This window comes from Haliotis asinina, chromosome 4 (assembly GCF_037392515.1).
Source record: "Haliotis asinina isolate JCU_RB_2024 chromosome 4, JCU_Hal_asi_v2, whole genome shotgun sequence".
Classification (NCBI taxonomy): Eukaryota; Metazoa; Mollusca; class Gastropoda; order Lepetellida; family Haliotidae; genus Haliotis; species Haliotis asinina.
In genome coordinates, this window is record NC_090283.1 from 43,749,498 (window position 1) to 43,773,019 (window position 23,522).

General features: G+C 39.1%; 1 protein-coding gene across 2 annotated transcripts in view; it reads left to right on the forward strand.

Annotated features, from left to right (window-relative positions):
• Positions 1-749: 749 nt before the first annotated feature.
• The window catches only part of LOC137281590 (ATP-binding cassette sub-family C member 5-like), a 95,706-nt gene continuing 72,933 nt past the window's right edge, over positions 750-23,522 (forward strand). Inside the window, exons 1-2 of one of the 2 annotated variants that reach the window (XM_067812922.1) lie at positions 750-956; positions 21,512-21,615. The gene's annotated coding sequence lies outside the window, so the exon portion shown is untranslated. Of the gene's footprint in view, positions 957-19,251; positions 19,332-21,511; positions 21,616-23,522 lie in introns of those variants that run through there. The other variant, XM_067812921.1, reaches the window with a different exon arrangement.

A 23,522-nucleotide genomic window follows, 5' to 3' on the forward strand; every position in this document is an offset into this window, starting at 1 on the left:
TTGTGTGATCCTCTCTCGTTGATGAATACTACCTCCCTAAGTTGTTCTTTCTTGTGATACGATTTATTTAACATCGACCAGTGCAGTATCTGTGTAAGTTCTACTGGATTTAATGGTATTTACGAACAGTATTAAATGAGGAAAAATCGCAAATGCATGTAAATCGCTCTGAATAAATTATGCGCAGACAGTACAGCGTTGGGTTTCATTGTCGATCTCAAAACAAACGTGGTGTCAGCTGTTTCACAATATATGACGGTAGAAGGTTTTTTTATTATTTTAAAATGTTTTCATGTCTTAACAATACATCTCAATGGAACATGTTTAAACAATATATCTCAACTGACCTTTCCTGGCTCAGCGGTTCATGAAAACCAGTAAATAATCTTGACTGTGTGACTGAGAAATTGGTCTTTTGGTTGGTTGGTTATGTAACAGCGTACTCGTCAACATTGTTATTTTGCCCGTCTCATCTGTATAGAAAGGAAACCAATTTGGCTCGTTTTCCTATTTAAGAACTCTAATAACATTTTTGTTCAAAAGAAGTATATTTTCTTTAACATAACGACGTAACAGATCTTTTCGTGTCCAATGTAGCAATTCTCCGTTCCATATTTGGATGTGTCTAAAACTGTCTCTGCTCAAAATGGACATCGTCTATTAGAGCACCTCCATTATCTAATCATCTACGGTATAAACTGTTCCGCGACGAATACAGAAAGCAGCTGGAGATAAAATAATTCAGCCTCACTTGGGAAGTCAATTTCATAAGCTGGATATGTGGCGCCGATGATCTCCCATACAAGCACTCGCAACGGACTGTCATTGGACGATTATTGCACGTGTTGCTGGGACAGGATTTGTAAACAAGCGTTGACACGACAACGATTCGCCCGTGCTGCTCGTGCACTAGGGATTCACGCTGCGGCTTCGAGGCTTTTCTTGCACGGGATATTGTGAGTATCCATGATTAGTCTAGAGATTCCGTTTCAATTATAAATAACTGTTGGATGTAGATTTGAAAGGCAAAATTATATCACACCCGTTAAAATCCAAACGGAGATACATTGACAATTCTCGCAGCGCGTTTTATTATATATTTAACCAGGTAGTGGTGAACGGGAGCGTTGTTTGTATAAGGCGTTAGGTCCCAGAAGGTGCGTTAGAAAGCGTAGTGTGCTTGGTTCCTAGTTAAGCTCGTTATAACGCGACAGGTGTCATTGTTTTTTCAATGTCAGCACGTGTTATCACTGATAACGCTTTTTGTCATGTTGTCCGATTTCTTGTTTACATTTTGTTCACAATCGAAGCTTCAATAGGTTCCGGTTCGTTTTCAACATATTTTCATTAACCTCACAGTTTGCTACGCTTTGTGGGCAGACCAACTATTTTTAATTAGAGTATTTAATTATATCAGTGTTTTACCTATATGTAAGCTGGGTATGATGTTAGGTGTGACGCGAGTGAATACTTTATCGTCTGCTCGTAACAGGATGACAGGCATAAATGTTTATGGCTGGGCCATTAGACACCAATGGAAGTTATCGTGTTACCCCAGGCCAGCTTTCAGTGACATGTGGATGTTTGTGTAATACATTTACTCATTGAATTTGCTAGAAGTCATTCCTACTGATCCAACAAACGGGCTTGTAGCCAGGTGTATTCACTTGGTTGTAGCCTGTCCCCCAACCACATTATCGTCCCAAATGCCAAGTGGTGAAGGATTAAATGAATCAAGATTTCCCCATGTTCTGTCTCCCAACTCACTGGGCTCTTTGATTTAGTTGGTACAAATTTATGTATATTCAGGGACTAAGCGTGAATCTGACTCGGTAGATGTCGCCGTAACTGTGTACATCGAGGTCCGGGGTAGAATAGGCTTTCAGCAATCCATAGTTGCCGTTACAGGCGGACTACGCTTGTCGTAAGAGGCGACAAACGGGCACAGGTGGTCAGGCTCGCTGACTTGGTTGACACATGTCATCGGTTTTCAATTGCGCAGATCGATGCTCATGTTGTTGATCACTCGATTGTCTGGTCCAGACTCGATTATTTACAGACCGCCAACATACAGCTGGAATATTGCTGAGTGCATTGATACACTTGTGATGTTCATGAGCTGAGTCCATCGTACGAACAGTGATACAGCTGTGATGTTCATGAGCTGAGTCCATCATACGAACAGTGATACAGCTGTGATGTTCATGAGCTGAGTCCATCGTACGAACAGTGATACAGCTGTGATGTTCATGAGCTGAGTCCATCATACGAACAGTGATACAGCTGTGATGTTCATGAGCTGAGTCCATCATACGAACATTGATACACTTGTGATGTTCATGAGCTGAGTCCATCATACGAACATTGATACACTTGTGATGTTTGTGAGCTGAGTCAATCGTACGAACATTGATACAAAGGTGATGTTTGTGAGCTGAGTTGAGTTCATCGTACGAACACTGATACAAATATTTATGAGTTAAGTCGGGTTTGACGTCACGTCGGCATCATTATTCCAGTAATGTAGCGACGAGATCAAGTTGGCATGCACAGTTTAAGTACAAAGTTCAAATGAGCTTAGCAAAAACATATTTATATATTACAGCATTATTTACAAACAGAAAATGTCATAGCACCAAACTGATAAACAAGAAATCCGTCCTTCACATTACATAGTTAAAGTTAATGATACAGATTCATTCTCTCAAGTAGCTGAAAATGAGATAGCCGCTGTCACGGGAAAACAGATCTTGCAGATTTATTGATGTGTGTTTGATGCGTATCAATACCAAAATGTTTGTGATGGATATGAACACTGATGTGTATGAACACTGATATATATGAACACTGATATGTATGAACACTGATATATATGAACATTGATATATATGAACACTGATATGTATGAACACTGATATATATGAACACTGATATGTATGAACACTGATATGTATGAACACTGATATATATGAACACTGATATGTATGAGCACTGATATGTATGAACACTGATATATATGAACATTGATATATATGAACACTGATATGTATGAACACTGATATGTATGAACACTGAACACTGATATGTATGAACACTGATATGTATGTAATAGATATGGACACTTGATATATATGAACACTGATATATATGAACATTGATATGTATGAACACTGATATGTATGAACATTGATATATATGAACACTGATATGTATGAACACTGATGTATATGAACACTGATATATATGAACACTGATATGTATGAACATTGATATGTATGAACACTGATATGTATGAACAGTGATATATATGAACACTGATATGTATGAACACTGATATATATGAACACTGATGTATATGAACACTGATATATATGAACACTGATATGTATGAACATTGATATGTATGAACACTGATATGTATGAACATTGATATATATGAACACTGATATGTATGAACACTGATATATATGAACATTGATATGTATGAACACTGATATGTATGAACATTGATATGTATGAACACTGATATGTATGAACATTGATATGTATGAACACTGATATGTATGAACACTGATATGTATGAATACTGATATGTATGAACACTGATATATATGAACACTGTTAGATATTATCACTGATATGTGTGTGATAGATATGAACACTGCTAGACACGTGTGTGGTATTTATGAATGCTGCCTGATGTGATGACTGATATGTGTGTGATAGATGTGAACACTGCTAGATGTTATCGATGATATGTTTGTGGTGGATATGAAATTTGCTAGATGTGATCACTGATGTGATCACCAGTGCCTGTTTGATGGACATGAACACTGATAGATATGGTCACTGATATGTGAGTGTGATAGATATGAAATCTGCTAGATGTGATCACTGATAATTATGATCACCAGTACCAGTTTGATGGAAGCGAACACTGATAGATATGGTCACTGATATGTGAGTGTGATAGATATGAAATCTGCTAGATATGATCACTGATGTGATCACCAGTACCTGTTTGATGGACATGAACACTGATAGATATGGTCACTGATATGTGAAGTATATGTTTCCGGTTACATCGCTTACATTGAATCTGAACATAACTGAAGACAACTTATATGAACTTATGTAAGGATTAAGCTAAATCGGTATGGCAAAAGTAAAATACGAAATTTGTCATTTACGAAACTTTTAACAGTCAAGGGTCCCTTTACAGTCTAAGTAAGTGAATGAGTGACTGGGGTTTTACGCCGCTTTTAGCACTAATTATTACGCTATCGAATCTATAGGCCCATAAACGAGTTGACGCGTTTATCAAACTTTAACATATGCTATAACTGTTTCTTTAAATTTTCCTCATGCACCAAATGACCCCGCAAACTCAGTTGAGAGTAAGACGGACCGTACTGACGATGTTATTCATCGCTCACTCGCACAATCTCTCAAGGATTCGGAATTTATCAATCACGTGCACGCATTCGTAGTAATGGCTCAAAGGTGCATGTCATCATTGAACAGGATATAAAGACGTGCACTTGAATTTTATTCGCTAGGGAAAATCCGCATTTGGTGTTAACCGAGACACGATTGTCTGTGTAGGAAGTAGTTTTCCTGAATGTCCCTTGTCAACCCGGGACATCGAAGAGCAAGCGACGCAACGTCGAGAAACCAGTCTAATATTGACATCGATGGACGCGGACATGGTAAGTTTGCAACCGCTTTGCGTTAATGCTTGTAATCGGAACGAATGAAACGAAACTCTGTCATTGACATTATTGGGAAGTGATTTAATTAATGTTATTAGCTTTTGTACAGTATTGTCACTGTGCTTTCAGTGATTAAAACTGTAAAACCCGGTCGAACAATAGCTAAACATATCACAGTCCGATCTCGGAAAACGTGTATTTTACTTACGTTTGGTGATGATAGGTCTATACGTTTTCCTTTCGTCAAAACAAACGTGAAAACTTTCCACATCATATCAAGACCCTCGAAGATTGGGTTGGAATTGATATTCAGTAGCCTATGCTTGTCATGAGATGTGACTATAACATGACTGGGTGGTCAGACTCGCTGACTTCGTTGACACATGTCATCCTATCCCAATTGCGTAGATCGATGGTGATCATGATGTTGATCACTAGGTTTTATGGTCCATACTTAAATAGCATCGAGTTAGCTGTAAAATTACTGAGTGCGACGATAAACTAAAACGCATTTTAAAATCAACAGCCAACATACTGCAGTGTTGGGTTAGCCTCACATTAACGTGTTCGTTCGTTGCACATGGGTTCGAATCTCTGTTTGGACAATAATTTTCAAAAATCTAGACTTTTGCAATCGTATAATGTTTTTGGATGCTATAATTTACATATTTTTGAAATTTGAACGAAATCGGTGAAGATATGGAATTTTTAGGAAATTCTACCGCTACACTCATTACATAATACAGTGTATTGTATTTTGGGTACATTTGGGTACAGTGTGAATTACAATTACAGTGTGCTTCCAACAGGGCCACGTGCGCCCGACCACAGGAAGCCCGTTTTGTTGTTGCTTTGATATCACTAGTACTACTAGACACTAGACTTGTCCTAGGGAAACTGACCCGTGAAGGTCCGGGGCACAGGGACTTGTATCGCTTAGAAACAGCGCTCGAAAGACATATATGTGTATAGACCCTACCCTAGTACTATATAAAAGGAAAGGGATGTAACGAAGAAACCACCCCCTGTTCGATCAAAGTTACATGTCACCGCGTAAAATATTTTTAATTCAACGTCGAGGCCAACGGATCGAACGCTAGATGATTTCCCTACAAAACGAGCCATAAATGGCCACAATCGGATCATTATTTCAAAAGTTATACTCCACGAATCATCGAAAACAGCTACCTCCGCAATTTCACGCCAAAATCATGGATCACCAAATACGGCGAAAACTCACCTTTTAAATTAGTTTATTAATTCCAGACACGTTGACAGCACCAGCGCTGGGCTGGATTCGATCGGCTGCGGCATACCGTGGGTCGGAAAACTTATTGCAACACCTACATGTCATTTTCTCGACAGTAAGCAAAACATTTTCACCAAAATCGCTGGCAAACCTACTCACTTGTCGGCCATACGTGACCTTGACATTCATTGAACTGAGCAGATCCGCGCAAACAGACTCGGGCCATCCGACTGGCCACTGCCACTGTATATTTTATTTCCCACCAATCGGATGGCCCGAGTCTGTTTGCGCGGATCTGCTCAGTTCAATGAATGTCAAGGTCACGTATGGCCGACAAGTGAGTAGGTTTGCCAGCGATTTTGGTGAAAATGTTTTGCTTACTGTCGAGAAAATGACATGTAGGTGTTGCAATAAGTTTTCCGACCCACGGTATGCCGCAGCCGATCGAATCCAGCCCAGCGCTGGTGCTGTCAACGTGTCTGGAATTAATAAACTAATTTAAAAGGTGAGTTTTCGCCGTATTTGGTGATCCATGATTTTGGCGTGAAATTGCGGAGGTAGCTGTTTTCGATGATTCGTGGAGTATAACTTTTGAAATAATGATCCGATTGTGGCCATTTATGGCTCGTTTTGTAGGGAAATCATCTAGCGTTCGATCCGTTGGCCTCGACGTTGAATTAAAAATATTTTACGCGGTGACATGTAACTTTGATCGAACAGGGGGTGGTTTCTTCGTTACATCCCTTTCCTTTTATATAGTACTAGGGTAGGGTCTATACACATATATGTCTTTCGAGCGCTGTTTCTAAGCGATACAAGTCCCTGTGGCAATAACTAAACTCACTCACTCACTCATGGGGAAACTGCTCACTCATTTAACATATGAATCAAATTTCCTCCTTACTTCCCGATTAGACATATGAAAGATGGGAATGTGTGGGTGTTTCTGAGCGTCTATTCCCCGGACAAAGCCTTAAAGTTTAAACCATCCGGCCGTCAAATTACGCAAACACGCACTCAGTCCCGGGTCTTTCACAGTATCGTGCTTGCCCTAACTTCAACAGTTTCGATATATCACTATACTGGACAAAAAACTTAGAGTATTGGTGTTTTATGATTTATATTCTATAAGTATGTCAATGAAGAAATACATAATTATTCATAATTATAAAATTTACAAATAAAACGTATCCCTAACTATTTGTGTGCAGTATATACCTGACCGTCCCTGAATGTTTAAATCCTATGTGTTTGTCCGTTTGTGCGTGTGCGTGTGCGTGTGCGTGTGCGTGTGCGTGTGTGAGCGTGAATGCATGACGTGATTATTTAATTATTTGTCAGTTTCAACATAATCAGTTTCGCTTGTGCATTCGCTTTTTCTCGTATCACGTGAAAACTTTTGGGCGAGACTGAAAATATTGAGCTCGTAGAAAGGGTGTAAAATATATTTTATCCTTAAACATATTCTAGACCCGAGAAGATCCGGGTTAGAACTGATCTTCAGCAACCAGTGTTTGTCGTAAGAGGCGACTAACGGGATCGAGTGGTCAGATTCGCTGACTTGGTGGACACGTCATCGTATCCCAGTTGCGTAGATCGATACCCATGTTTATCACTGGAATATCTGATCCAGACTCGATTATTGACAGGTCGCCTCCATATAGCTGTAATATTGCGGCGTAAAGTTAAATAAAGTACACTCACTACGGAACAAAATCGGCCCACCGTGCACCAACACCGATACCTGATACGAAAGAGCAAAGTGCATTTTGTAGGACACTGATTGTACAGCATGCATTCCGCTGTCGGGAAGACTGTTGTTGTGATTCAGATACAGGTTAGTTACTGTGTGGCATTGTGTAATCAGGTCAGTTACTGGTTACTTCGTTCTATTACGCTCAATCGATATACATGTATTTCTTTCGCAAGAGCAAAGTGCATTTTGTAGGACACTGGTTGTGCAGCATGCATTCTGCTGTCGGGAAGACTGTTGTTGTGATTCAGATACAGGTTAGTTACTGTGTGGCATTGTGTAATCAGGTCAGTTACTGGTTACTTCGTTCTATTACGCTTGATCGATATATTTCTTTCGCAAGAGCAAAGTGCATTTTGTAGGACACTGGTTGTGCAGCATGCATTCTGCTGTCGGGAAGACTGTTGTTGTGATTCAGATACAGGTTAGTTACTGTGTGGCATTGTGTAATCAGGTCAGTTACTGGTTAAGAGAGAGAGAGAGAGAGAGATCATATCAAGCAAATATCCGGTCATAAATAAAAAAATTATTACTGTCACATTAATTCTGACCAATACGAGCATATATCCCCAAGTCAAGTGCACGTGCCCCTCATTGTAATGAGATTTGAGATATAGTGAAGTGCCACCGTTCAAAAAGTGCTTCAAATGTCCTTCGACTTCCTCACTGAAAGGAGGCAATGTCTCGTCAGTATTTGGAGCCAGGAACATTTCTGCAGGCACCTTCACAATAAACATCAATTATGTCACCATTTGTCATTTGTGGAATCTGGACCAGACAATCAAGTGATCAACACGATCAGCATCCATCCATCATGTGTCAACCAAGCCAGTGAGCTTGACAACCCGACCCCGTTAGTCTCCTCTTACGACAAGCATGAGTTACTAATGATCAATTCTAACCTGGACCTTCAAGAGTCGATGCAGGTGTAAAGAAACGTGAAATTTATTATGCCACCGTCATGAAATCAGTTTGATTAAATCCAATACACATCAGTCATCTGATTAAGTGTGAACCTTGTGAGAAACGTCAGCTTTAGCAACAATCCCTTGTCTGTCTTCAGACCTTAGCCGGGATATGGCGTTCGAAGTTCTGGGTTCGATTTCCACACACGAGCAGAAGATGTGAAGCCCATTTCTAGTGTCACCTACTGTAATACTGCTGGAAAATTGCCGAAAAGAGCGTAAAACCCAACTCACTCTAGATCTTTGGTAGTGCAGTAACAAATAAAACCAACGCAGGTCTAGAATGATTTGGCATGTTTCCGCTTTATCGTTTAGAGAAGTTTACACACTTGTGGGCTTCATTTCATTTCATTCATTTTGAATTTTGGAATAACAGTAGATATTTAAAAGACATGTATGTTTCAATACACACATCTGTCACAGTCATCTGACACACGTGGTTGTAGCATTTCTTTCCCAGCTTCCCGATCCACTAAGAGCTACGACCTCTACTGGGAATTCACATTTTAAGCCACGGGCTTAATTTTAAGCCACGGCTTAATTACTGAAAATTGCTGTCCTAGTGATGAAATATTTTGACCATTCTTACAGGGCTTAAATTCGAAAATGCACAATATTTTGACACAAATGAAAATTATGAAAATATTTACGCGATCGATTAAGTGAATGTGAACGTGAATTATAAAGCTGACAGTCAAATGCAAAACACAAACTATTATGAGACATCATCTAACTGACTGACATCTGAGACAATGACTAGTCAAATTCTGTGCCTTTGGAAAGGTACGTCACTCTAAACACCCAAGAATTTAGTCCAGATTTTAACCCAGGAACTTAAATACGGCAAGGAGTTTTGCGCGGGCCTAAATATGGGAATTTCCGGTATTACTGACTTACAAACGACTTAATGCTGCAAACGATGTTTTGATAACGTCCCTGACCGTTTATAGTAACATACAATGTGTGCTTGTGAGTTCTAATTTTAGCAGTGTCCTATTTCTCAACGACTTCTCACTTCAACTTGAATCCTGTCGGCAACGTATGTGATAACCTTGGGTGACCTAGGGGTCATGCGATTAGATCACTGTGAATGGGCACGCTGATACTAGTGAGTGATTCTTGTTTTACGCCGCTCTAAGCAATCAGGACGGTGGGTAGCTCAGGGCGTCTCGAATTTTTTTAGACATTATATTTTGTGCATCAAAGTATTGCTATCACACTCTGTAATGCCCTTTTGACGTGGATAGTGCCCCCTTATTAAGAAAAGTCACCTACGGTTTTGTCAGTATTCAAGCAACATTAGGGGCGGTGGGGTAGCCTAGTGGTTAAAGCGTTCGCTCATCACGCCGAAGACCCGGGTTCGACTCCCCACATAGGTATAATGGGAGAGGCCCATTTTCTGGTGTCCCCCACCATGATATCGCTGGAATATTGTTAAAAGCGGCGTAAAACCAAACTCACTCACTCACTCTAGTAACATTATGGTGGGGTACACCACAGATGGGCTTCGCATATTGTACCCTTCCGCCCCCTAAAGGATACAGACTCACGATGACACAACAACACTGATTTCAACACTTTGTGTTTTCAAAATGTCGTTTTAGTTAATTGAATCAGGGAGAGATGAACTGGGTTACAGTGGCGTTCAAGGTCGTCGTGTTTGTATGTCCGTTCCTTTGTTTTTCATACTGATCTCATTTGAAATTGTATAACTATCGACATGGAATCAGCAAACACCAACAAACTCGTACTCTCTTAAATGACAGGTTATTTTATTTAATGTTCAGATAGACCCGTGAACATCCGGGTTAGAATTGATCTTCAGTAACGCATGCTTGACCTAGCAGGCGACTAACGGGATCGGGTGGTCAGGGTTGACACGCCATCGTATACCAAATGCTTTGATCGATGTTTATGTTGATCACTGGATTATCTGGTCCAGACTCGATTATTGACAGATCACCTCCATAAAGCTTTAATATTGCTGAGTGCGGGGTAAAATTAAGCTCGCTCACTAATGTTGAGATAGTACCTCAATAAACGTGTTTGAAAAGTCACAAACCATTAATGGAATAATCATTGCGCAAAATGTTACGTAAGACAGACCCTGACGTTTTATCGATTACGCGAGTAAATGTTGCTAAGATACATGTTACTATTAGTCGATAATTCGACCGTTAATTACCTTACTCGTAGTTAGGTAGATTGTCAGCTTTCCCTGAAGTCATGGCGATGGATACTAAGGAAATGATAACCACAAAGTATAGTCTCCTGGATAGAATATATTATATGTATACGTAACTGTAAGTAGCATTTGCGTAGATATTAGTATCACTTACGTAGGCGAAACTGACGTGGATGGCAATATGACGCTAACACACAACGTCACTTCCGGTTCGCTGCCATAGCTCTGATGACAAAGATACATATAACGTGTAGTTTCCTTGGTAAGGGAGAGTGAAGCAAATGACTTGTGGGCTTTTTCTTTTAATCGCTCGGTATTAATTAACCACAAGTTTTTAAGAAGATACATGGTGTTCCGCTGGAGACTAATGAGACGTCTCTCACATGTAATGGTTACAAAAGTACAAAATAAATAAATAAATAAATAAATAAATAATTCGTTCTTTAAGTCTGCCACATGGGATTGGGAAATGAATTCTTACTTCTTGCCGACATTTTTACTACGAATTCAGCTCTGCGGATACGCTGACGCCATTTTCCTTTAATAGAATCCTGAACCCAATTGCAGTTGTCCTCTCCAGTTAACCCGTTCAAAAATATAGGAGTCTGGAAGTCTAGCTTATCCAACTCAAAACGCCGACTTAGAATATCTTCCGTGTCGTTGTCGAGAGTATCTCAGATCATACGCGCATAAAAAGTGGGACTTTTTTGGTGTCAATTATACATCAGCTTAAATTGTGCAGAAGAAAGGTGAAGAGTGAAGGGAGCTAGGCAGCCGATGCACATCTGTCAATAACGATGAAAAGAAGACTCGCATCTGTCAGGTCTTGTCTAGCGGTTATCGACCAGCGCAACACTGACGGAACTCCAGTTTTATAGCCTTGATTGGCCAATTCAGTCTTGTTAGCAACTTCAGGCATTTGCTGTAACACCGGCGTGGTCGTGCACAACCAGTGGCGAACGGAGGGTGGTGGGGTAATCTAGTGGTTAACCCCCTGGATGCCGAGTTTTTTTTCAAGCGCACATTTTCGTAAGGTTTGAAAAGTGAACGTTGTGCGAGATTTGCGCTCGCGTGGTATTGGATCTGCGTACGGCTATAAAATTGCACAGAAATGTAGAATATTTAATTTCCCATAAGTTGGTATAAATATATGTGCGGCTACCTCAGGGGTCTGAGAAATAGACACTGCTAAAAGTTGTCCAAAACTTTTCTGTGTGTTGAAAAACAGTAAATTTCTCCGTTTTTTATCGTGCACCAATAAAAGCACTCTGCTACGGTTTTTTTAATTTGGCATCTTAGCGGAAAGTGTGAGCGAAGAAAATACAGCTTGATATCTGAACGACATAAGTGTATATGAAATGGATGTATGTACTAATGCATAACGTCATAATCACAAAATTAAAAATGACCTGCAATAAATGTCAAAAATCGATTTTTTACCATGACGTCAAACGTCGACACAGTATTCATGCACGTATAAAGATAAGGGGGCATAACTCAGCTATGGTTTACATTAGGTCAATGTAACTCCGATCACATGGAGAGAATTTGCTGTGGATACCGACAGTATATTTTCGTGATGTTTTGTTGACAGTGAACCAAACTATTCCAACACAAATTTCCCCAATGTGAGAGGATACCGTTTGGTAGTTTCACAATTTGTAAGAAAAGATGCAAGTGTACTACATCAAAAATCAGGCAATAGCGATTTGGATGTCCCTATCCGATACATATTTTAGTTCTTAGATTCCCATATTCTCCTGTTTGTGTATATGTATTTTTATTAATTTTCCATCATTATTAACGGAGTAACAGCAACATTTTCAAACGTAATGAAATAACTGAAAATAATGCGACATTTTAGTTGACGTCACAGCATGTTTTGTGCATTTTGTGACGTCGGAAAAAGACTACTCTGGTTGCTGATTAGTATATATCTAACCTAATTTCCACTCAATGTGTAAAAGATTTCGGCTTCTGTGTCAGAATTCAACACTTTTCAGCCAAAATATAAAATGAATGGTATTATCACTGAAATAGTGTCCTGAATATATCAACAATTACACGGTTTTACTACATATCTTATTGTGAGCAACACGCGCACCTGCCTAGCATCAATTTAGCATAAATAAAAATTTCACAACACCTGAATATTCATTGAGTATTCATTTAGGAAAAAGACTTTTCTTCTCATGATTATGAAATTAATTCCCTTCATAAGTATGCAATGAAAGGTACAAAGAGATCGATGTTTCAGTAAAGAAGTATTAGAAAATGGACGTAATCCTTGTCCAAATTAAGACTTGACCTGATGTATATATTTTTAACAATTTCCGTATAAATATTGTTTGAGTTAGACATTCTGCCATCAGATATATTTTAATAGCATTTGAATTGACTTTATTATCGAAAAACAATGATAATGAATCATGAAACGTTTTGACAAACTCGCACCTGGTCAATTAATATTGATAATAGTTTTGTCTATAAAAACGACACGAACCAATACAATGAACAAGACAATTCCTTTAAATAGTAGTATGTGTGCCCCTACATTTGATAAAATGTACAAATCATTTTCATTAATATTATCCGTTTTACTTATAAGTTGGAATGAAATCGTTGTTTATTAACCTGTTCATATGAAACTGCAATATTTGTCCCAACGTACTGAATATTGCACATCACGGGAACTAAAGCACATGTTGCAGTAATGGCTACGTGTGATCTTCCAACACTTGTGTAGAGGCTTAAAATGTGGTATAATACACTTACTTAGACAGTTTCCCATGTAAATATTATTCAAACAATCAAAAGCTTTCAAAGAATAAAAACGGATACCTTATATCCACACATGATATGGTGTTGAACATGGATATACGTAGATACTGAAATCAGTTTCATGAAAAAATATCTGAACGATGCGCAAAATATACATCACAATACTAAAAGTGCAATCGGAATGGTATGGGCATTGTGTTTACTCTTGTTCAACCGACCTTCACCTCAAAGAAATTGCCTAATATGTGCAACAATGTTGACGTATGACATCACTACCGATGACCGATTTCTTTCAAAATGGCGGCTTCGCTGAGAAGGGTACACAGGATTTTGCGACGACATTTTTCTTGATTCAGGGATCTTTTGTATACAAATGTGAGATGTAAGTAATCAGAATTATTCTGACTATCTGTGTATTGTGATATGTTCTTATCGTTTACATTGTAAATGACGGAAGAAGCCAGAAGTGCCGATAAGTACCGTTGTCGTTCTGCGTGATTTTGCGTCAGTCATGGCGTCACGCTGCACTAAAAGTTTGACAGTTTCTTATGAATTACCAAATTATTTCATTGTATCTATTTTCAATTTGCTATTTTTTGCCACGATACTCTTCCCCTGAATATACTAAGCGTATTGAGCTATTGTAAGCAATGATTAGAGGGCTGGATGTTAGGAAATTTCCGAAAATGCTACGCAGTGTAAAATTGGATTTTTTCTTTGTTTACATTTCAGTCAAGCGCTGTCTTTCGAGCACAGCGTTCGTTTTCATACAAAGTATATTTCGTTTCGTTTTGTCTAGACAGTTGGTATTGGTGACAAAGACCATTTGTAATTTGATTCTAAGATATATGGGGAATTCAATGATGCATTTGTCACAGCTAACTATGAAGTATACATGATGTAATAGGCTTCTCAATACCGGCCTTCTCGAAACGTGATTTAGTAAACACTATCCAATATGGCGGAAAGCGCACTTCGGCGTTCGTGTAAGTGTATTTTCGAAAACATCCCAACCGATTCTGGGTACATCGGTGACGTTTCAGAATTATCATTCCGGGTTACATGAAAACTTGATATCAGTGATCATTAATATGCTATTTTTGAAATGCATTACTCCCAGTAATTATCCGATTTTCACATTTCAAAACATACTGCAAATAACGCTGTGAATCTCGATTTTGTACAGTTTGAAAAATGGCGACATTTACGAAGAAGCCTATTTTGAAAGGCGATTTTAAGCACTTTCGCTTGGTCTGAGATAATAGTGGATGGTATCAAGAAACTGGGAATTTTCCGCAGAATTCAAAACTGTGAAGTATTTATATATGCGTGGTATATTTAGAATTTTATTCGACTTCAAAGTGAGGGGTGAAGAGGAGGGACATATATGTCCCTGTGGCATCCAGGGGGTTAAAGCGTTCGCTCGTCACGCTGAAGACCCGGGTTCGATTTCCCACACTGGTTCAGTGTTTGAAGCGCATTTCTGGTGTTCTCATGATATTGAGGGGATAGTACTAAAAGCGGCGTAAAACTAAACTCACTAAATGGCGAACGCTGTGGAGTTGTCAACGTTGCACAAGAGTCATATACACGTAACCACTTCGTATATTCATGGATGGTGATGAGCCGCAATATGGTTTGTAGATTGGGTTGTTGTTTTACGCCGCGCTCAGCAATATTCCAGCTAAATGGCGGGGGTCTGTATATAATCGAGTCTGGACCAGACAATCCAGTGACCAACAGGATGAACATCGATCAACGCAATTTGGATACGATGACATGTCAACGAAGTCAGGGAGCCTTGCCACCCGAGCCCTTTAGTCACCTCTTACAACGAAATTTCCGTTTCATTGTTGTTTGTAGACAACCGTGATGTCATTGCTTTCCATGACGTAACAAGGAAATGACGTCACTAATCTCTCTGCTAGTGAAGCTGCACTGAATACACTAACGACATATATAGTGTTTACGGTTTACAACCCGAAAATAGAACAAACATCTCGAAAGAAGAATAAAATCCGTCTCAGTGACATATAGCCAACTGACATGATATGTTTGAATTCGGCAGAACTCAGACTACATTCACTGCAGATTATCTTATTGTGGCGAACGGCAAGGCTCTCGGTTTTAAAGATTAAAAGCATCTATTTTGGAAATCCATGTACCTTTATAACCACTGCGAAAGCAATTCCGCGTTGTTGACGTGTGTCAAGCGTACAAATTACCCGCATGTCTATTTCTGGATCAATGCACCAAGGGCACATTACGTTTAATTTCATTCCATTCGAAAGTCAATCCCAATGTATCTGGTCAGACGCCTGCAGTGTACCAGCAACGGGGACTATGTATGGCACTGGTAATCAATATTAAATCCGTGATACCTCCGCCTCCATCTTACGATAAATGTGTTGCAGCAGCTGCCATGTGTATGTAATATGTAGATCATGTTTGTATTCGAGTCAGTTGGCAGAGAATTGCCTGTAATTGCAACCGCTTCCTTTTAATGTAGGAGAATATTTTATGATATAGACCTGTCACTTGTAAATAATAGTTAAACAATACCGTGAAGAATATAATAGTTCGGATCGATGTGTGATTGCTTTGGGTCGTACAATACAGGCCCTCTTGTCTTTGGGATGGTTTGACGATTTGGAATTTAAATAAATAAATAAATGAGATGACCACCCCCACCCCCCCAACACACACACACACACACACACACACACACACACACACACCGACTCGAAATGCTTCACAATACAATATATGATGATTTATTATACTATGTAGCATTTCGCGCCGGGGGACATCTCACTTTTTCTTTGAATCCTGGCAAAGACACGAGGGCTTATGCGTCCACCATTTGAAATAGATGCTTTTGTAGGTCAAATGAATATGTTTCACAACTCACGGAAATCGAGGTTAAGTGTACGTGTTGATCCTTAGGGTGGGTGATAGATACAAGAACACTGTGTGTATAGGATTTGTAATTACACCCAATTGTTAAAGTTCTTCAGTACTGTTATCATTTTCATCGCCGGTATTGCTATTACTAATGCACTGCTTATTGTTATTACTTTCACAATTGCTATCACCACTGATATCGTGAAAACCAATGGTGGCGGGACGATATTTGTTCTGATCACCTGGCCCAAATGCAGTTATACAGTTTTATCAAAGATGATTCTGTCGAATACATGTCCGGTATTTGATTCCATTCCGATGTTCTACATCTGTTTTTCCTGATGACGACATGTGTGTGTGACATTGTAGGTTACCGCTTGCAAGAAACACATTCTTTCCCTTTATTCGACCTGATGTCTGAGTGACTTACGCCGGACATGATCTTAGTTCAGTACATACGCAAGAGGAAATGTGATGATTTGCAAAATTTACAATTTCATAGAGTTCATACAGTGTATAAAATAGCGTCTGCCCGGCGGTCCGCTGCTTGCAAGTTACATGGCGGACTTACAATTTTATTTTATTGCCAACCCTATGGGCCAATACATTTTCCAAGGGTATATAACTGACCATGTCATTGACTAAGATCGAAATATTTCGAAAATAGGTTACAATGGTGGTAACCAGACGACGCATATATAGTTCATGATCAATGAAACTATAACTTCCACAAATCAGACTACCGGTTCAGTCAGTGAACAATGTACTTTTCTGTTTTTCTGGTTCACATGGCAATGACACTACGTGAATCAACATTGTACACCAAGTTAGGTTTGGGGGCTTTTGGTTTTTTTCTTCTAAAAGGGGGCTTTTGCACATGGTCTACATCACTTCATGTAATTCATTAAGTACATTATTTTGACACCTTATCTCAGTTTCCTAGTTTTAATACTGGGCCGGTTACATGTTAACAGGGACAACAACATTTTTCAGTTACCAGCCCCGTGGGCTTCCTTTTTTGTCTTTTTTTCAGTTTCATACACTGGGTTCATATTTTCAGAAGAATGTAAAAATTCCATATTTACAAAATTGTAAATGTGTAAAATCTCAACTCTACATAATTGTAGATGTCTTGTATATCTCATTTTTACACGACATTTACAAGCTTGTAAATCTTGACAGTTATTTGCAGTGATGTCCATGCGTATTCGTAAATTAAACGGTTGCGATGTGATAGGAACCGTAGAAGCGCATTTTGGGTGTGTCGCAACTGAATAATAATGTAACAAAAAACGCGAGGAAAATTGCAGGTCAGGGCGAATCACCGGATCCTGTCGCATCTTCTCAGCTAACGCTCATATGTTCTCTATGTGTTCCGGAAATAGGCTTTACGCAGTGTACCTATTTTGGGAATCGAACCCGGGTCTTCGGCGTGACGTGAGAACGCTTTAACCACTGGTTCAGGCCATCGTCTCTATTACATCTTTTTTTTAAATGTTTATTATGCGTGTTTAAATACGACTATGTCGTTTTCCCATATGTAAATGGGACTATAGCGCTACGTACATACTGTACATTTGGATTAGGTCATTTACAGGCATTACCATACAAACGTACCCATTACACTGATTTTACGAAGAAAAAGAGTGTCAGAATCCTTGTCCAAAGCGGGGCTATCTTGGAAAACGACAGTCGTGGACTGACGTCAAACATCACATATGACGTAATTTCTGTTGTGACGTCATCTGTATATTACGTCAAATGACGTCTTCACAGCCTTACACAAGACGGAAACAATAAACTAGCTGGTTTGTGTCAAGTTACATCAGTTTTCTGTTAGCGCATACGATATGTTCAGGGATACGGTCACATGCAGGGATTACTTATATTCGTTTTTATGACTTGCTTGTGATACAATCGATACAGTATAGTTGAAAACACGTTCATGGAGAATACGAATCGTGAAGATTAGGTTGACGCCGCGTCATCGTATATACCAGTATTTATCTTTTTGTTGTGAGGGGTGATAACTCTCCCTTGGAAATGAAATAAGCGACGTCCATTCGTAACTACTCGGGTCATTCCGGAAACAGCGAGGTCCTGTCCAACAGCTCTCGTCCGATCTGGTTCCAGACTCAATGTGCGCTGCGACAACTTGCTTTGTGTAAAGACAGAGCCCAGAGTATTCGTTTACAAAGAAAAGCCTTTAGTTGCATAGATCGGTGTTCATGCTGATGATCACTGGAAATGTCAGGTCCAGATGTGATGTAAACACCCGATTAGTATCACGCATCGACGATCTCGGTTGAAAACGTGTTTACCGAGCGAGAATATAGGAAACCCGTACCAATAGAAGACGGCCCTAGAACTAACGACTCTGTATTCTACGCAGGTGTTAGATGTTAGCCTTAGCTGGAAAACAGGTTACTTTCTTGAACCAGAGACTATGTAATAGATGTATGGCCTCTGCTTGAACTTGAGGTTTCTGTGCTTTGTGAAAAAAGGGTAAAGAAAAGAAAAACTGTACAAATTTTGACCATATGCATCATTCGAAATGAGTTAATCGTAACATTCAACTGCAATGAAAAAGTATGAATTCATAAACCGGGTTGCAGTGATAACGACGCACATATTTCGTGAAACAGTCGGAGTCAGTCCGGTGCGGTACGATCGTGTCCCACTGCCCGCTGGTTAATGGACTTCCTGTTTGTAAGTTCCGGCTGACTTCACTAACCTTTCAATCACCAACTTTGTTGGCTGATGTGGACGTAACATATCTAAGGTGAGTCATCAAAATCCGTGCAGTATTTCAATCAAGGCACTTGTTTTGAATAGTATCATGATCACACTTCTGTATACAACGCGATGGTATTTTTTTCTATAAATACCTTCGTCAGTGCAACAGTCATTTGGCTTTCAAGTGGGTGTGTTCTCAATGATATGTTGTTGCCTTGAAAGCAGGGCTCAACATACCAGCGCGTTACAAGAGAGACTCGTAAACTAACAACTGTAGACAAGAGAGAAATTATATATACCGAGTTTGATTAAATCTAGTAACGTGCTCATTTTGTCAAATACCATAAAATAGATTATATATAAGTCTCTGATTTTATACATATAGAATATGTTTTTCCACCTTCTCCAGTGTAATATTCCAACACTGAAATAAGTTCATTGATTGTTTTGTTTTTTGTTCTTTTTGTACCTGTTCTAGTTTATAGAGTGCATATTTATCTAGGGTGAGATATGTATGTCAGTTTGTAATTTTAGTTTTTAATTTGGGTGGGGGTATGGTTGGAACTATGGAGTTCTCAACTGTACAAACCCTATGGATGGAAGAGGCTTGCAAAACAGATCTGTTTTATTGCCTCTAAAATAGTGGCAAATATATTCTATATTTCCACATGGACAGGGAGGTGATATCCTCAAATCTTCCTATAAAAATACAAACATCATTTGAATGAGAAGTGTACTACTCATGACGTGGGGTGGTGGGGTAGCGTAGTGGCTAAGGCGTTCGCTCGTCACGCCGAAGACCCGGGTTTGATTCCCCACATGGGTACAATGTGTGAAGCCCAATTTTTGGTGTCCCTCACCGTGATATTGCTTGAATATTGCTAAAAGCGGTGTAAAACTTAACTCACTCACCCACTACTCATGAAGTTCATGTCTTAACCTTCATCATACGAGAAATTGTCTGTACACTTGATATTATGGTAAAGAGGGCTGTGTACTGCCTAATGAATTGTATTTCTTTATACAGTTGTGTCCCGTTTCCTCAGACTCTGTAAATCCGGAAACCCCACCTTCTCCATGATTTTCAGCTGAATTGAAACTTGACTTCATTAATTTCACTTGCTTAGCTAGACCATACACTTTTGGTCCCTACACTTCCGGACCCATAAGGAGAATTTTCAAACCATTTGATCTGAATTTTCCATCAGAGCACAAGGGACATGTGTCACATCAGGTGTTAATTAGGATTTGGCAGGTGTGAGAACATTTCATCAGTAATGAAAACAAATCTTCAATATACATTGTCAATGCATTTTGCTTGTTTGATCCTATTAAGTGGATGCCTTGCTAACTGGACAATTTCCGAGTGGAACCAAAATTTCCAGATGAAACGGTTTCCGCTGTAAATGTGATTCAGGTCCCTGTAATGAATTTGTTGGGAGCTAAGGTGTTTGACACTGGGTGATGCTGATCATATATCAGATCCTATTTACTTCATATCAAGACTGGGGTCCATGTAGGTAGCAAAGGTACTGTAAGTCCCCATGGTCCCTAGTGTGGTGATCTACCTTCTGTTGTTGGCGATCTATAGTTTGTTTTTATATTGTATTGTCTCAATAGTGATATTAGTTTTAACTTTCCATGCTAGTTTTATTTCAAATTGTGATATTCTAGTTGTTTTACTGTCCTTTGTCGACAGGTTTTCATAATACTCATACATTCCATTTCAATGTAATGTTCCTGTCTTGATCTGGCTGAAATATTGCCGATGTGACGTTAAACATGGTGTAAAACCATAGTGACTCACTCAATTATGAAAGGAAACAATAGTTGTGAATGTAAGTCTCCTTTCTGAATCTTACAAAAATATTGCAATGTGTGTCCAATTCCATTTTCCAGTCTGCATATACGTGTAGAATCGTGTTAGTCTTGCGACCCATGAAGGTCCGAGTTAGAATTGATCTTCAGCAACCCATGCTAGTTGTAAGATACAACGAAGTGAATTTGGTGGTCAGGCTTGCTGACTTGGTTGATGCATGTCATCATGTGCCAGTTATGTAGATTGATGCATGTGATGTTGATCACTGGATTGTCTGGTCCAGGCTTATTTATATACAGACCTCTGCCATATAGTTGGAATATTGCTGAGTGGTGTTAAACAACTAACAAAAATAATGTGTATTAACTTCATCGGATTTGTCAGTGATTGTGTTCAATCTGTTGCAGACCAAAGGGTGAAGAAGAAGTTTCAAACCTGATCATGATGAAACAGTTTTTGATGAGGTACTCATCACCAGCGTCAGTGTGAGGAGTGAAGTCATGGCATAAGGGTGAGTATTATAATGCATACCAAAGAAAACTGCATGCACAGCAATTCAGGCGCGTAGTGTATGAAATAGCACCTGGGCTTACACCTTTATATTATTGTCATCCCTGTGGGACAATACAATTTCCAAGGATATATGTTTGATCAAATCATTGACTACAGGGAAATATTTGAAAATAATTTACAGCTGTGGTCACTAGACGACGTCTATTGAGTTTATGATCAATCAAACCTTAACTTTCACAGATCAGCCTACCCATTCATCTAGCAGTAACACTAAATGTGATTGGTCTAGAGAATGCTTTTAGCCAATGAACAGTGTTGTTGTTTTCTTTTTTTCTGATTCAGATGCTGTAACACTAAATGAATCAACAGTGACCACCAAGTTATGTTTTAAAGTCGTTTTTACACAGGTTTAAGTTTATCTCACTTCAAGTAATTCATTAATTACTTTATTTTAACACCTTGTCTCAGTTTCCTAGTTTTAATACAGGGCTGGTTACATGTTAAGCCATCCTCAACATCTCCAGAGTATACGTTTCATACCTCGCCACTATACCCTGGATGCATCTATGGTCCTGCCAGGTGAATTTATTGTCTCCCTTGGCTGGTTTTTTACCCAATCAGGTGTCTACGCTGGGAAGTTGGGTGAACCAATCACAACTCACTTTCGCTTGTTAAATTACCTAATGGATTAAACTTGGCAGTATGATGCTTGGGTAGTCTGAAAGAGGTAGAAATAGTCTGTACATGTATTTTTACGTTTCGAAAGTTTCGTAAGTTTCAAACCTGTCAATTTGTCTGCATGATTTCCCCAAAATGTGAGTCACACTGTGAACAAACCTTCACAGTTGCAACTGCTGTTTTTGTTGACACTGGCAAGCTCGGTTGTAACGGTAGCTAAGCTGATTGGCTACTGTGAGAATGCGGAGCCAGCCAAGGGAAGTAATAAAATTACCTTGACGAGCCGTAGATGCATCCAGGGTGTATTGGAGACTTACCGGAACGTTTACCCTGGAGATATCAAGGGTGATGTTAAGCGGGGAAGCAACTTTTTTCAGTTATCAGCCATGTGGACTTCCTGGATGTTTTTTAGGAGTTTCGTACACAGTGATACAGAGCTGCAGATAGGGGCTGTTATGAATATAAAATATGCACCATACAGTAGGAAGTAATTTAGAAAATGTAGCAGATAGGCACCACAGCAATGGTGTGCGTTCTTAGAATCATTTACAGACACGTTTATCTGAAACAGTGTTGTTTTATTGTTTATTGACCTGTTTACATGAGAGTAGCAATGCTGTGGTGAAAATGTGAAACGAAACACAAGATTACTGATACTCCATTACATTACCAACATTTAGGTCCGTCATAAATATGGCATTAGCAACAATAATCACATGATAATTAAAAACAAACAAATTTAATATTAATATATGTTCATTAGGTTAACTTAGCAACATATCAACGACACTGTGATAAATTCTTACAATTCCAGCTAATATTTAAAAGCCGAGATTTGATACACTGGTATTCTTGTCACATTTATGGTGGACCTAAATGTTACTGTTGTCTGTCAGATGTCTGTCATATTGTGACATTAACATCCAGTTTTTTTTAAAAATGACGAAGAAAAGGAGCAGTGTCTTATTTTTCACGTTTTACTCATTAAGTAACTACAGACCATTCAAGCGTATCACAAATATTCTGTCTCTTTAAAATTGTTATCAGTAATAACTGATATGTGCACTTTTCAATGTAAGAAGTCAATCTTGGTCAATTTAGAATCCGTGAAGGTTCCGGGGTAGAAAAGGCTTTCAGCAACCCATGCTTGCCATAAAAGGCAACTATGCTTGACGTAAGAGACGATCAATGCTCATGTTGTTGATCACTGGATTGTCTGGTCCAGAC